At 45.7% G+C, this 15080-nt stretch overlaps 1 long non-coding RNA gene across 1 annotated transcript; it reads right to left on the reverse strand.

The window, feature by feature from the left end:
• Positions 1-1465: 1465 nt before the first annotated feature.
• On the reverse strand, positions 1466-12500 carry LOC143444103 (uncharacterized). The gene is made up of 5 exons (XR_013113666.1): positions 12218-12500; positions 10682-11643; positions 5196-7836; positions 2889-3009; positions 1466-1679 (listed from the first exon to the last, which is right to left on the reverse strand). It is a non-coding gene; the product is annotated as an uncharacterized LOC143444103 (long non-coding RNA).
• Positions 12501-15080: the final 2580 nt, after the last annotated feature.

The raw sequence follows: 15080 nt of genomic DNA on the forward strand, positions 1-15080 counted from the left end.
AATACATTGTATGTATGTATAGAACTGTAAAATGTAAAGAAAGCTGGAAGGACCAAAACGCTGTCAAATAACAAAGAGGAAGTGCACACAGGCAAGCCATCCTCCGTGTACTTACGGAGATGAGGACGGCTCTGTAGACTCGCTTCTCTCTGTGCACTTTTACTTGGGGTCCAAACATTCAAACTTGGGTTGCCAAGCTCACAGGGAAGGTACTTTACCCAACAGTCTTTCCTCCCTTCTGCGTTTTGTTTTGTTTTGTTTTGTTTTGTTTTGTTTTGAGACATGGTCTCACTACATAGCTCAGGTTGCCCTGTAACTCAGTATGTAGACCAGGTTGATCTAAAACTCACAGAGACCCTCCTGCCTCTGCCTCCTGAGTGCTGGAATTAAAGGCATGCGCCACCACCTCAACCAAGCTTTCAATGTGATTTGATTTGCATTCCGCCTTCCCCAACCCCCACACCCCCTCCCCACCCCCGCCCCTCTCCCCCCACCACCCTCACACATTTGCTGTACTATCTATCTTCCTTGGAAAGTGTCTGCTCAGTTCTTTTTCCCATTTGTTAATTGGATTATTTGTGCATTGGGATCTTAGGGGTTTTTAATATTCTGGGTATTAACCTCTGATTAAATGGACAGCTGGAAATTTTCTTCTCCTACCCTGAAGACTGTTCCTTCTGTTTGGTTTCTTCTGCTATGCTGATGCTGTAGAATTTAAGGCACTCCTATTTGATTCTTGCCATGATCCCTGAACTATTAGACTCCACCTCTGTACAGACAGAAAACCACTGTCTGTACCTATATCTTGAAGGTTTTTGACCCATTCTGAGTTGCTTTTTGATGGTTGGGAGAGAGGAGCCTGGTTTTATTCTTCTACATGTGGGTATTCTGTTCCCAGCACCACTTGTTGAGGAGGCTACAGAGCCTCGGCATAGGTAGGGTAAAGTCTGGCACCAAGCAGCATTAGCACAGGGGGCTCTGTCTACTCAACATGATCACAGGTACACAGAGGCAGGCACATTATCAGTTCAACAACTCTTAGAAGGTTCCAGAATTCTACAGGATAGGCATCTATGCAAATCACTGACATCTGCATTGGCTGATTTAAATTCTTCCTGACTAGAAATTCTCCCTAGAATTTCCACACAGGGAGACATGCCTCTCTAACTCTAATTAAAGGAGTTGAGCCCCTCTGTTTCTTCCGCCTATGAAATCACCAATTTTGCCCCAGACCTCTAGGTAGACCAGTAGTCCAGATCGCTGGGTGGACCAGTAGTCCAGAGTATTTAAAAACTGCTGCCAAGTGCAAAGAGAACAAAAGACTAAAGGGTTCCAGCTGAACACTGTGACCACCAGGTTAGTGGAAGGTGACAGTGGATTTGGAGAGACACCTAGTGACCAGCCAAGTAAACCACAGCAGCTTGGACAAATGACAAAGTGGTTTTATTTGATAAATAACCAGGCATCTAAAGTGTTGTATTATTTATATTCATGGAGGGAAAGGCCTCACATTAAAAAAAAAATGTGCTTCAAAAGAAAATCAAATTATTTCCTTTTCTATTTAAGATGATAACCTTCCAAAACTCTAGAACAGAAAGTGTGTTGTGTGTCAGCTCCTGCAAGTCTGCAGCACTTGGGGCAGGTTGTTTCCTCTCCAGGTTTTCATAACCAAGAACAGGCTGGGTGACAAAAGAAAACAGTGTGAAAATTCTTCTGGGTTATTAATTATTATTAAATAATCAGAATGATTATTTCCATATCCACTCATTGATCTGTGAATTGCATAACTTTGTTTTTCTTAATGGGTAAATAATATTCTATTATTTATACATACCATTTTTATATTTTTAATTAAAATAGAATTACAGCACCACTTTACTCATTTCAAACCCCTCCCAGGTCTCTCCCTCCAACCCTTTCTATCCTCCATTCTTGAATTAATAGCCTCTTTTTCTTTATTATTGTCAAATATATGTGTACGTGTACGTATGCACAGATAGATACAGTCTGCTGAGTCCATTTTTGTTGCTTGTATAGATAGATAGATAGATAGATAGATAGATAGATAGATAGATAGATAGAAGATAGATAGTTTTAGGGCTGTAGGCGACTAAGGACAATTGGGAGAGGGAGAATTACTCTCTCTGAGAGATGAGCCCCCTCGTTGGTTATTCAACAAGTGGTCAGCACACATTCACACACACTCATACACATATAGTTACACACTCACACACATACACACACTCACATACACATTCTCTCACACCCACACACATACACATTCACACACACATACATTCACACACTCATACACACAAATTCACACACATTCCATACATACACACACTCACACTAGCACACAGACACTTTTTCACACTCATGTGTTTCTGTTTTGTTTTGTGACCCACCACAGCCACCCCTGTGTCCGTGGTTTTGCAATTGCACAGGAGCCTGGTGAACACAGCACTGAGCACAGCACTGATGCCTGCTCCTCCCCCAGAATCCATCAGTAGCTCACAGTTCCACAGAGAGGAGTCGAGCCACACCAGCCCTTTCCCCCTGATGTGCAACTGTTGACACACCCAGTGCTGGCAGCCACTGCTTCTACGAGCTCACGATTAAACTGGCTGTGTCGTGCCCACCAGAGCACAGGTCACGGCTCTTGTCTCCAAGCTCTTATGTTCTTCCTGTCCCCTCTCCTGTGTGGGTCTCTGAGCCTTCCACCGGGTAAAACGAACGTTCATTAAGGGCTGAGCAGTCCACTATCCCTCCTTGAGGAAACTTTCATATTGATGCACAGAGAACTTGGAGAAGCCTGGGAGCAGGCACTCAGCGGGAGCCACCTGCCTTCCAGGCACACATGGCGACAATTCAATCACTGGACTCACCGTGTTTGATGATAATGATTGTATAAGACAAACAACTGTGACCGCATCGTCAAACCAAGCCTGCTCATCCTTGAATTGAAAGGTGTGAGCTACCCAGAGAAGAGGCCAGATCAGCTCTGTCCTGTAAAAGGGGAAAGGCTTATGTTTCCAAATGAGAAACTCTGTTAAACTACAAAGAGAGAAAATGGTGACTAACCAACTTGGTGGGTTCTTATTTTTATTCAAGCAATTAGTATACTTCCAGTCACAATAGCATAAGAATGTCTTCCTCAGGACACATCAGTGACCCAGAAAAACCTCCAATGAGACAGCTCCGGCTTGTCTTCCCCTCAAAGTCACTGAAGATCAGAGTGCTACCCAGTCACACCCTTCCTGGCTCTTGCCCACTTAGCCCGGATTGGTTCATCTGATTCCTTCATCTGACTCCATTGCCCTCCACCATTGGTCTTAGAACCCTCTTTTCTTCTGAGAAGAGCTTTGGTGTGGGGAATAAATCTCACTACCAACTGTGACCTTTTCCCCTGACACCTGCTCCCTGCACACTGCTCATTATGGTGCCTTCTGCTACAGACTATCATGAAGAAATAAATTCAACAAAGCAAAGTCTGAAGTAATGTTATTTTTTCAAAGTGAAGATGCCTCAGAGGAATCTTATGCTTTCATGGTTAAGAAGGACCCAAAAGATGGACTGTTCTCCCAAGGGATCTGTGGTCATTCCTCAGGATCCACTTGGTGGCTCACAACCACTTTTAACTCCAGTTCTGGGGCATCTATGCTCTCTTCTGGCCTCTGAGGGCACTGCAGGCATGTGGTCCACAGTCATACATGAAAACACTCATACAGGTAACAATTTTAAATGTAGATAAATAAATAGGACGAACTTTCTTGTGGAGATGTATTTTGCTGTGGACTATAACTTACTGAAAGCATATTGGACTTTCTAAGTTCATGGGGGCAAGAGTGAATGGAGGCCAGAGCCATCTGTGAACTGACCTTTCCCCTAATAAATAGGGGTTGGAACACCAACTGGTTGCTCTTCCAGTGGATCTGGGTTTAGTTCTCCGCATGCACAGTGTTCACAGTACTAAGGGATCCATCAGTGTCCTCTTCAGGCTTTCATAGATACTGCACACACACGGTGTGCATACACACATGCGGGTAAAACACCCACACATGTGGGTAAACCACCCACACAGATAAAAATTTTAAAGGATTATTTTAAACTATAAATGAACAGCCATATAAAAAGATAATCAGGAGAACTGGAGCCTAGACAGATCCACAGATTTAGAGAAAATGATGTGAAGAGATGCCAGGAGAAGACAGGCCATGCACAGCCTGAAACACAGGCCTGGCCCATGCACAGCCTGGAACACAGGCCTGGCCCATGCACAGCCTGGAACACAGGCCTGGCCCATGCATAGCCTGGAACACAGGCCTGGAACACAGGCCTGGCCCATGCATAGCCTGGAACACAGGCCTGGTCCATCCACAGCCTATAACACAGGCCTGGCCTATGCACAGCCTGGAGCACAGGCCTGGCCCATCCACAGCCTGGAGCACAGGCCTGGCCCATCCACAGCCTGGAGCACAGGCCTGGCCCATCCACAGCCTGGAACACAGGCCTGGAACACAGGCCTGGCCCATGCACAGCCTGGAGCACAGGCCTGGTCCATCCACAGCCTGGAACACAGGCCTGGTCCATCTGATGTTGGTCAGACACTGAACAGAGACAAGGAGCCCATGTCCCACACTAAACCACCCACATCTGTGGGACTGCCGTCCCCACAGATATCCAATGGCCTCTATGCCCATAGTTGATTAAACTGAAAAAAAGTGTACTTGAGAAGAGGCAGTACCAGACATCTGGTCATAATTTTCTTAGTTTGAAACATATAGACCCTACTTGTCTTCAACAGCTCCCATCCTGTGGCTGAAGTAGGGACGTTCTTACTTGTAACATTCAATGAGAAAAGACCCCGTTATCAAGTGTTTGTTTAGAAGCATCAAATATCTAGCTTGGCTGAGCACCGGGCAAACAAATTAGCCAGTTAAGGTCTTAACCATTTCGTATTGTGGGGCATGTTCATGTGTGAGGTATGAGTAGGGGTGTGCATGTGTACCTGTGTGCATGTGCAAGCAGAGGCCAGCAGTTAATGTCAAGTGTCTTCTTCAGTCACACTCTGCCTCGTATACCAAGCCAGGGCCTCTCATTTCAACCCAGAGCCCGGCCTGGCTTACGGAGGACTGCTAGCTACACACACTGCCTTCTACATGAGTAAGTAGGCTATAAACCCTGCTCCTCACCTCGCACAGCCAGCACTTAGTCCAGTGAGCATGTCCCCATCTCAGGCATTTCTTCTGAGGCTGGAGAAAATTCAGCAACATGGGGGACAATCTTACATCAGTGTTCAAGAGGGGAAAGAGGGGATGGGAGTTATATGCTATACCGTGTGCATTGGCCTCTCACGGCAACTCTAACCAGCCACCGAAAACTAAAAAGTACCTCAAATAACGGCGGGTGATTTCTGCACCATTAATGTTTTCCAAGTTTCTTAAAATTACCTTGCCCTTTTTTCAGAGAAAGCTTTTCTAGTGTGTCCTAACCAATTATTAATATACAGACACTACAGGTATATGAATATCTAATTAGTGCTGCATGCAACACTGCTAATCTATCTGATAAAAATTTATGGTCAGATATAAAAGTCAGCGTAAGTTCTACGGTGGAACCCCCAAAAGCCTGGGGTATCTCCCTGCAGGCAACACTAAGCGCTGTCTACTTATAACTTGAGCAAGAACGGTCTCTGGCACCCGTTTCTGTTTCCATTTGCTGCTAGAAATGTAGCCTCTCCATTTGTGTTCTCCGCTGCTTTTCGCTGGGTGGATAAAGTGACAGCTTCTAAGGGAATCAAGTTGAGGTCCAATTACCAATATTGTGTGAGTGGCTGGAGGTCACAGTTACCTTCACAGAGATCCCTGGAGCCCAGGGCGCAGGCTACACACTCAGCATTCAGCATTCCACTTCCTAATTTCAACTAACAAAGGAAAGAAAAAAAAAGAGGCTCCAAGTTTACAGTTAAGCCTATATTTCAATGGCACAGGGAAAGAAGGCATGAGCAGATACTGCCAGGCACTGTGGGCTGCATGCTCCTTGCATTTTGTGAACATTCCAAAAAGAAAAACTGTGCAGGTAGCTTGATTCAACTTGAATAATTCCAGTTGTATGACACTAGGAAAATAAATTACAGCCTAAAAGAGGGAAAACAAATCCTCAAAGTGCCCTGTGGACTCCCAGCATTTATGACTTTTAGTTAATGAGCATCGGGTACTCTGGGCACAGGGAAGTGAGTAAAGCTGTGCCCAGGTCCCCTGAAGAGAGGGCTCCCTTCTTCCCATTGGTTGATTGTGCTTTTCTTCTGGGTGTTTTCTGACCCATTGTGGCAGTTTGAATATGATTGGCCCAGGGAGTGGCACTGTTAGGTGTGGCCTTTAATCCCAGCACTTGGGAGGCAGAGGCAGGCAGATCTCTGAGTTCGAGGCCAGCCTGGTCTACAGAGTGAGTTCCAGGACAGCCAGGGCTACACAGAAAAACAAAACAAAAAAAAAAAAACAAAAACAAACAAACAAAAAAGAAGGTATGGCCTTGTTGGGGGCAAGTGTGTCACTGTGGGAGTGGGCTTGGAGACCCTCCTCCTAGCTGCCTGAGAGATTCAATCTTCTCCTGGTTCTCATCTGAACAAGATCTAGAACTCTCAGCTCCTTCTCCAGTGCCACACCTGCCTGGGCACTGCCATGTTCCCACCTTGATGATACTGGACTAAACCTCTGAACCTTAAGTCAGCCCCAATTAAATGTTGTCCTTATAAGAGTTGCCTTGGTCATGGTGTCTGTTCACAGCAACAGAGCCCTAAGACCCCCATCTTCACTCGTTCCTCTAGTTCTGACTCCAGCTGCATCTTGTGAAGAGGATGCTTGTTCTGGTTTATACAAGACAAGAAGCTTTTTTTTTTTCCTCTTAATACAGGGTTTTTATGTATAGTCCTGGCTGTCCTAGGATTCACTCTGTAGACCAGGCTGGCCTCTGCCTCCCAAGTGCTGGGACTAAAGGTGTGTGCCACCACTGCCTGGCTATAAACTTCACTCTTACAGAGCTCCTAACAGCCTACGTTGCTTGTTGATACACCTTAATACTTTTTTCTCATTTCTGCCTTACATGACCTTTGAGTTATATGTGGGAAGAGATATAACATAACCAGGCCTATGATTCCAGCACTCAGGCAGCTGAGCCAGGAAGTTCACAACTGTGTTCAGAGCCAGTGCAGGTTACATAGCAAGCCTATATATTAATTAATCTACTTGTTCTCAAGCAGACTTGAGTACTTACAATGCTGGTTTGAACATGGTTTGTTCCTGCCAAGACTCCAGTGTAACAGCACTGAGAAGTGGTGGGAACATTCAGACATCTGTGGCTCATAGCTGTGTGCATGTGGGCTACACTGTTCAAACTCAGTGGGTTTAATGAATCAATCAATCAATCAATTAAAATAAACTGTGTAAATATTGTGTGTGTGTGTGTGTGTGTGTGTGTGTGTGTGTGTGTGTGTGTAGAAGGGGGCACATGAAGCTGAGGGGATACAATGGGGGATTCTGGGGAAAGCTGGAAGGAGGAGGACAGGAAGGAGTGATATAATCAAGATACATTGTATCATGTATGAATTTTTCAAAGAATAGAAAAGAATGTGGGTCATGAAAACAGTCAGGAAAGAACAGTGCTTCTGTCTTAGACGAGTTACTTCTTACCTGACTGGATTCTCACTCTTGCAGGGCTAGACTGGTTTCTGTAACAAGAGTTTGTGAGGTTCTATCTCCGTTCACACATCTGTTCAGTCTTCCACTTCGCCACCAAGTTAAGACACAGCGTGAGACATTCCTCAGAACCTGTCTTCTAGAGAACGAGGAATGGAACCAGTCAAGGTGCAGAAAATGTCCAAAAGGATTTTAACAAGCATTGAGGTGCTTTAGGGTAATCCTTACCCCTAGCTAGGGGTCACAGTAAACACTGTCCAAACAGAAGCCTTTATTGTGTGTGTCCTCAGAAAGTCATTTCAGTGGAGATAAAGGTTTTCAAACACTCTCATCTGTCAGTTTCCCAGGAGCCCATGCACCAGGCAACTGTACATCCTCAGAATAGAGAGGCGCTTATTATTAGAATGGCGGACTGGAAAGAGGGAAGAAAGAGCCTGTGCAAATGGACCACCAAGGAGGTAACAAACTTAGGGAGCCAGAGCTGGTGAATGGAAACCGTATTTTCCTTTTGTTTTCCACATTAAAACTTTACTACCATATATTAACTGCATAAAATAGTGGCTTTTGTTGTGATGTTTTTATGCATGCATATAATGTGCTTTAATCAAAATGTATTTTTCTTCATGTATGGCATATGTCCATACCTATGGGTCCATATGAAATGCCTTACCTGGTTTCTCTTTGTGTTTCACCTAAGTGCTGCACCTACCCAGTACCTCACCAATTTCTATCTCTGAAGTGGAAATGCACAGGCGAGGAGTTCCAACATGTTGTAAACTCAGTTTCTTCCCAAGGTTGCCCAAAGTTAGTTGTCATTTCTGGAGGGAAGAAATGGCTTACTGGTGGGAAGGGCCCGAGCTCTACATACGTGTGGGTTTTGTTCCCACAACCACAAACCATCAACACAGCAAAGAAGAAATACCCTGAGGAACATAAGTAAGGACATCCTCACCTAAGTGTTCTTGGGGAGAGTGATCCACAGACCACAGATAGAAATGTCACCTCAGGAAGTACCAGTGAGAGCCATAAGGGGGCCTATCTTGTGAAGAAGTAGAAGAAAGACAATACCCTACTAGCCAAACCATCACAGTCTGGTAAGCACTCTTCTTCCTTCTCCAAAGACTCCAAACATCTCCCAGCATGAGAACAGAAACAACAGAAACATCATTGACTGAGATGCCTGTGGCTATAAACATTCTTAGGTCACAGTGACCCCTCCAAACGCCATCCAGGATTTCAGGGTGTCTCATATAAGCCAGTGACTTCCTCGGTAGGGAATTTTGTTATACTGAAGGGGTTTTCAACCTAAGGTAAGGATTATGTAAAAACCTTCCAAGACAGTTCCCTAAACCCTTCTAACTTGTCCCTACATGGGGATTTTTTTTTTTCCTTTGTCAAAGGTTCAGTGGGTTTTTTTTCACCAACAAACAAAGCAAAAACCTAGAGTATAGTTTCCTGAGTGTTGTTCTTGGATCTCAGCTCAGGTCACAAGAGAACTGTCAACTATCTTTAATTTCATTTTCCAGGAAAGCTCAGTCCATGTTCGATGACCAGACCAGAGTTCATTAATGACAAGGCGGACAATCAGTAGAGTGGCCTCTGTCACCAGGCAAGATGTTTTGGGTCAACAACATGAAGAAATTTGTTATCAACAAGTAAACACAAGGAGTTCCAGGAAACAGATATTAGCATTTCTGCCTATTGTTCTGTTGAAATGAGGGCATGGAGCTCATGCTTCCAACAGGTCAAGCCCACTCTGACCCTTGCTTTAAACAGCTACCCTGATGTGTCAGGAGAGCTGAGAATTGCATGACTGAAAGCAAAGACTCTACTGATAACCCCTAAAGGCACCCTTGGTGGTGGTTTATGCACAGCCAGAAGTATAACACATCTTAGGAATGTACCTGTAGAACACTGGGACAAAGTCCTACTTGGGATCATCCTGGGGTCTGAAATTTGAGGCCCCTTAGTTTTCCATTATCATCCCAATTAACATTAACTGAAGCCACCATTCCTCCATCCCTGGCACAGTTGTGCCCCATTTCTTTGAAGCTCATCAAACCCTTTGTATCAACACTTCCTCCAAGGACCTGGAGGTCAGCCACGCTCCTCCCCAACCCCCATGAGAGCCTGTCAAATGGCCATGTGTCTCCTCTGCATGTCAGTTGTGCCCTGACCTTGGGAGGAGGCATGAAGGAGGCTGTCTGATTAACTTCCCACTTATAAGCCAATTACTTTACTATTAGCACCTGCATTCCGCAATCACTGGCATAAAATCTTTTATGAAACAGAATGTAGTAGATGGAAAATCGACTAGAGTTTTTTTTAAAGTTTGCTTTGAAGGCATCTGAGACTGTGAAGTGTCCTCTCAGAAGAACTTTCTGTCTGTCGAAAGTGCTGGGTCTCAGAATGCAGCTGTGAGGCTCGTGGACACAAGGCCACACTCGGTCAAGGTAGACAACCCTTTCCCAGTTGTGTTTAACTGAATTGACACAGTTGACACGGGGTGCTATTTTTCTATCTCCCAGGAGGGAAAGTATGTTCTCCTATGCCTGAAAAGGTGATGCTAAAACCTCCCAGAAGACCAGCGAAGTTCTCTGTTCCCCTCAAAGGATCTCTGTATTGAGACCACATGCTCAAGGTCAGTACAACCATCTAAGGCATCCTCTTTAGTCAGTCCCTCAGATGTCACCTAGCGAAGCCTTCTCTTGCCTACCCATTGGATAACAGCTACCTAGTGCCTTCCCCCTCTCGTACTTCCTGCCCAGCACTCCAGCAGACCGTATTCCAGGATTCTGTCCACCCCTCCCCTCTTTGCTGGTTGAATGCCACACACACACACACACACACACACAGAGGAATGTCCACTCTGTGAGGACACAGGGCTTTCAAGGGCATCTACAAGACAGACCAGCAAAGAGCAGGCACTCAGCAAGTGACTAAAGGTGTTTAAAATGTAAAGTCCAAATCAAATGGCTTCTCACACTATGATGAGGTAGTCGCTCCTCTCTCCAGGAAGGTAGACAGTGGGAAGCCATTTTCCAGGAGAGCCCTGAAGAAAACCGAGGAGCTGGACAGACTCAGCCACGCGTACTAGATGTGAAGCACAGAAGCTGGACTCAAGGACCATGATCTTGTCCACACACTCGAAACTCTAGACATGAGTGGAAAAAAACACTCCCATGGTTACCAGCTACTTTTGAATCACCAGGGAGTCAGGCCAAGAGCCTGCTACATGAACAATCTGTGTCCTTGTATGGGGCCCTGCATGCAGAAGGTCCCACGCCTGGTCTCACAGCCCGCTGCCACTATCTGGAAATTTTTAATAATTTTTTTCCTTGAATTTGTGTTTTTGGAGGTCCACCGAGGCAGCGGTGCACACGTCCATGCAGAAGAGCTGCACTAAATGAGGAGGACTGACTATAGGCTGGTGTCCTTTCCAGCATGATTCCATGACTGTTTAAGACAAGGTCACGTGTAGCCTAGGCTGGACTCAGTCTCACCACAAAGCTGAGGGTGATCTTGAATTTGTGATCCTTCTGCCTCTACTCCCTGACTGCTGATGTTACAGGATGTTCTGTGGGATGCCAGAAAGTAACAGGGCTTCCAGTGTGCTCTAAAGGGCTCCACCAACCAAATCAGAGAATCTGCTTCTCTATTATAAATGTTCGAGTTAGACCAAGGAAGGTGTCAACACGGCATTTCACACATGTGGCATGCTTCCTTCTTCCTCTTCTTCCACGAAGTGCCTTCACAGTGAACAGCCTCATACTACAGAGCTGGTCTTAGATGTGCGAGCCCATATTCTTCCCAAAGGCTGATGGGAACCTCCTAAGATAGAGGAAAGTCCATTCTGTCTTCTGGTTCTGTTCTCCCAACTTGACAGAGATGTGGATGTCCTTAGGACGAGCAACAAACACTCAGCAACACTCTGACTCAATTAAATCTGGAATTAAGGAGAGTAACAGAGGCCATGAGCTGCTCCAGAGGAAAGAAATGACTTTATGAAAGTAATTGCCAGAAGCATTAATGAGAGAAGCTGGGAAACTGTTTTGTTATTCAGAAACAATTTCAGCTTCTGCCTGAGCCCTGACTCGTGCTGGGGTCCCTCATTCTCTCTCCAGCTCTCCCTCCTCAGCCACTGTGGTCTCCATACAGCTGTATGTCACTGTGGACCCACTGAGAGACTAGTCATATGCACACAGTGAGAGACTACTCACGTGCACACAGTGAGACTACTCATGTGCACACAGTAGGTCAGTTTTAAGGTAGACCTTGCCCTGCCAGTCCCAGGCACATTTCCCAGACAGCCTGACCTTATCCATGTGTTAGAAGTCAATCACCAGAGTGGCCTTCAGGCTACAACATTTAGGTGCCACACTCAGGTGGCTCATGTCCCCCGAGAGGGCAGCATATGGATGAATTTGATTCTGCAACCAGATGAGCTCGGCAGAAACAGCAATTGTTAACTGATTTTAATCGGTTGCATGGAACTTCAGCACCACAAAGGAATCTCTTACCCTTTAGGAAGCAGGTCCCCTCCACAGATGGGTGCAATGTCACTTTGAAAGATGGGAGAACGAAATGTCTGTCTCCCCAAACCCAGAACCTTTGAGCCCCTGGGCAGCGGCTGCATGGCAGTGCCACCAGGCTGGAATTACAGCAGGCAGATTTTCCAAGGGACTCTCAAGTTACAGAGCTCATTCTGTGGAAGGCAGAAAGTAAATAAAGGATTCCTGTAAATACAGAACACGAGAGGAGATCAGCAGAAGGGCAGCCTCTCAGAGCACAAAGGAAACACGACCTGAGGGAGATCACCAGCCAAGCCTTTGCAGGGGTTACAGCAGAGAAAGGGACACCTATAGAAAACCCCAAATCCTCAGAGCATGTCCCCATGGTGCACTCCACCCCAGTGTTAGCAGGAAATGTTAGCCTGTCTAGTCAACCATTCTTGACAGCTTGTCCTCCTGGTCCCTAGACAAACGATCATTTATCTAGTCTTGGTTAGTTTCCTCCTCAAGCCATCCATGTACCTCACATGGAGCCTCCATGTGATCCAATCAAAGGCTTGTGCTTTACAACATCCACCCAGCTGGTACCCTTCCTTCAGCTCTTAGCACCACCCACCAAAGGTGAATTCAACTTTCAGGCCTGTACAAAATGTAACCGAGTCTACAGCATGTCTGACAGCATCTGTTGTGGGTGTTGTTTAACTCAACAGCATGCCAAGAAATCCTCAGAGTCACGCACCAACTGAGAGACGGCTGGATTCCACAGCTACAGGGTCACCCACTTTGTGTCCACGCCACCGTTTCTTTGACCCTTCCTCTCCTGGTTTCTGTCTCCTGCTATTGCAAATGAGGCTGCAAGGAATGAAGTTGTGCATGTATCATTTGTTCACGCACCAGTTTGACTTTAACGTCAATTCCTATAAAAATAGGATGATAGGGGCTGACAAGGTTGCTCGGTGGATAAAAGTACTTGTACCACAAGCCAGACAACCTGAGTTTGATTCTCAGAACCCATGGTAGAAGGCTGACTTTCACATGTTGTGGCATACACATCCCCATGTGCACTCGAGAACACAAACACATACATACACACACATATACAGGGGGGGGGAATAATGATGATGAAGATAAGAGAAAAAGATGACGTTATCAATTATCATTGATAATTTTGATAACTTACCATTCAAAGATAATTGTAATGTAAAAATCTCATTTTGAACATTTAGAATATGATCAAAAAGTAACTTCAGAGACGGTGGGCTAGCCTGAGATACAGAAATGACCGAGTTTGACAGTTCCAGCAGTGTTCAGCTATATCGACAGGAGTCTTTTTCTCTTTTGTAAAATATGGCATTTTAATTCTTTGAAGATTCACATATGCATCCAATATATTTTGAACATAGTCATGTATCATGCCTCCCCCAATCCTCCCAGATCCTCACGCCCTTTTTTAATAGCCCACCAAATCCTGTTGGTGATTCCCAAGTACGGGTGTGGAGCCATCCACGGGCACACAGTCTACCTTAAAGGAAGCTGACTCTCCCTGCCCCTTCAACTAGCCACAGCTCCTCATCCGGGAGTGAGGAGTTCGCAAGCCCCTCCCCCTCGAACAAGCCCCTCCCCCTCGAACAAGCCCCTCCCCCTCGAACAAGCCCCTCCCCCTCCAACATGAGGCTCTTTGAGCCTCGGTTTCTTGTCTATGAAACTCATGGCCAAAGGGACTCCAAGGAAAGATAAAATGGCCGTTCATACGTCATTTGACATCTTTGCTTCCAGACATCACGATTCCATGGCTTCAACGTGAAGTCTCCCAAGGCGCCATCCTCTCAGTCGACTCTGTCGTTTTCCTAGCTATCTTCTGGACATCTTGTAATCCCACATCTTTAATATCTACTATGATATTCATAAAATTGCCCCCAAGATGTTGCTTAAATCTGTATTCTCCTACTGAACTCTACAGTCACAGAAGACCTGCAGACCTGGGGCCCTGTGTCCCTCCCCAGCCCCACCTCTCTGCTCACACCCCTGTTTGATCACCAGTAACTGGAAGTGGCCCCCAGATCTTCCCAGAACCTGTTTCCACCTTTACTGTATTCATTAGAGTCCCATCTCTTCTCAAATGACCATTGCAGAAAGAAGGCAAACTTGTTTAACTGACCCTGGTGCCTCAGCCTTCAGAAACACCTCCCTAACCAGCCCTCCAGTGACATTCTAGAACACAGACCAGCCTTGTTTCTCTTGTGGTAAAAGCCACTTGTTTGCCCTCTACCTCCTGTGGCTGAGTGTTAAATGAATAGCACATAAACCATACAAGCCACAGCCTTCGAGAAGGCTCACCTCCAGCCTCTCCTGGCCTCTGGCCACGGCAAATGCCTGCCTTCCCCTGGGAGGCTAGCTCTTGGGCAGCCTTGTGTTGGCACCAGGAACTGTCCTGTATGCTTCTCACTCACTCAGTTATTCAGCAAGTGCTTAATATGCATGATTTATTATTTAACCAGAAAAAAATGTCCTAGGTGCCCCAAACCTTAGACATCCTCAGAAATCCCCTTCGTGTGAACTTCATAAGACCAATCTCCCACCTCTGGTACACAGTTGTCTTTCAGAGAAGTGTTTCTTAGCCCTGGCATTAGTCACATTTTGAGTCATCTATTAGGGTGGAGAGCTACCCTTTGGCCTCTCGAATGTGTGGTAGCACCTCAAGATTCTACCTCATGCCAGCTGCTTTCAGTCCTACAACATGTCAGCCAAAAATTGTCTTCAAATATTCTCAAATTTCTTCTGGGTTTAAGTCACTCCAGGCCGGGAGTTACTGGAACAGGGCATTGGTTACACACCACACTCTGTGATCAACATTCTGTCACTACTACTAGCT

The sequence above is a fragment of the Arvicanthis niloticus genome, chromosome 12 (genome assembly GCF_011762505.2).
Source record: "Arvicanthis niloticus isolate mArvNil1 chromosome 12, mArvNil1.pat.X, whole genome shotgun sequence".
Lineage (NCBI taxonomy): Eukaryota > Metazoa > Chordata > Mammalia > Rodentia > Muridae > Arvicanthis > Arvicanthis niloticus.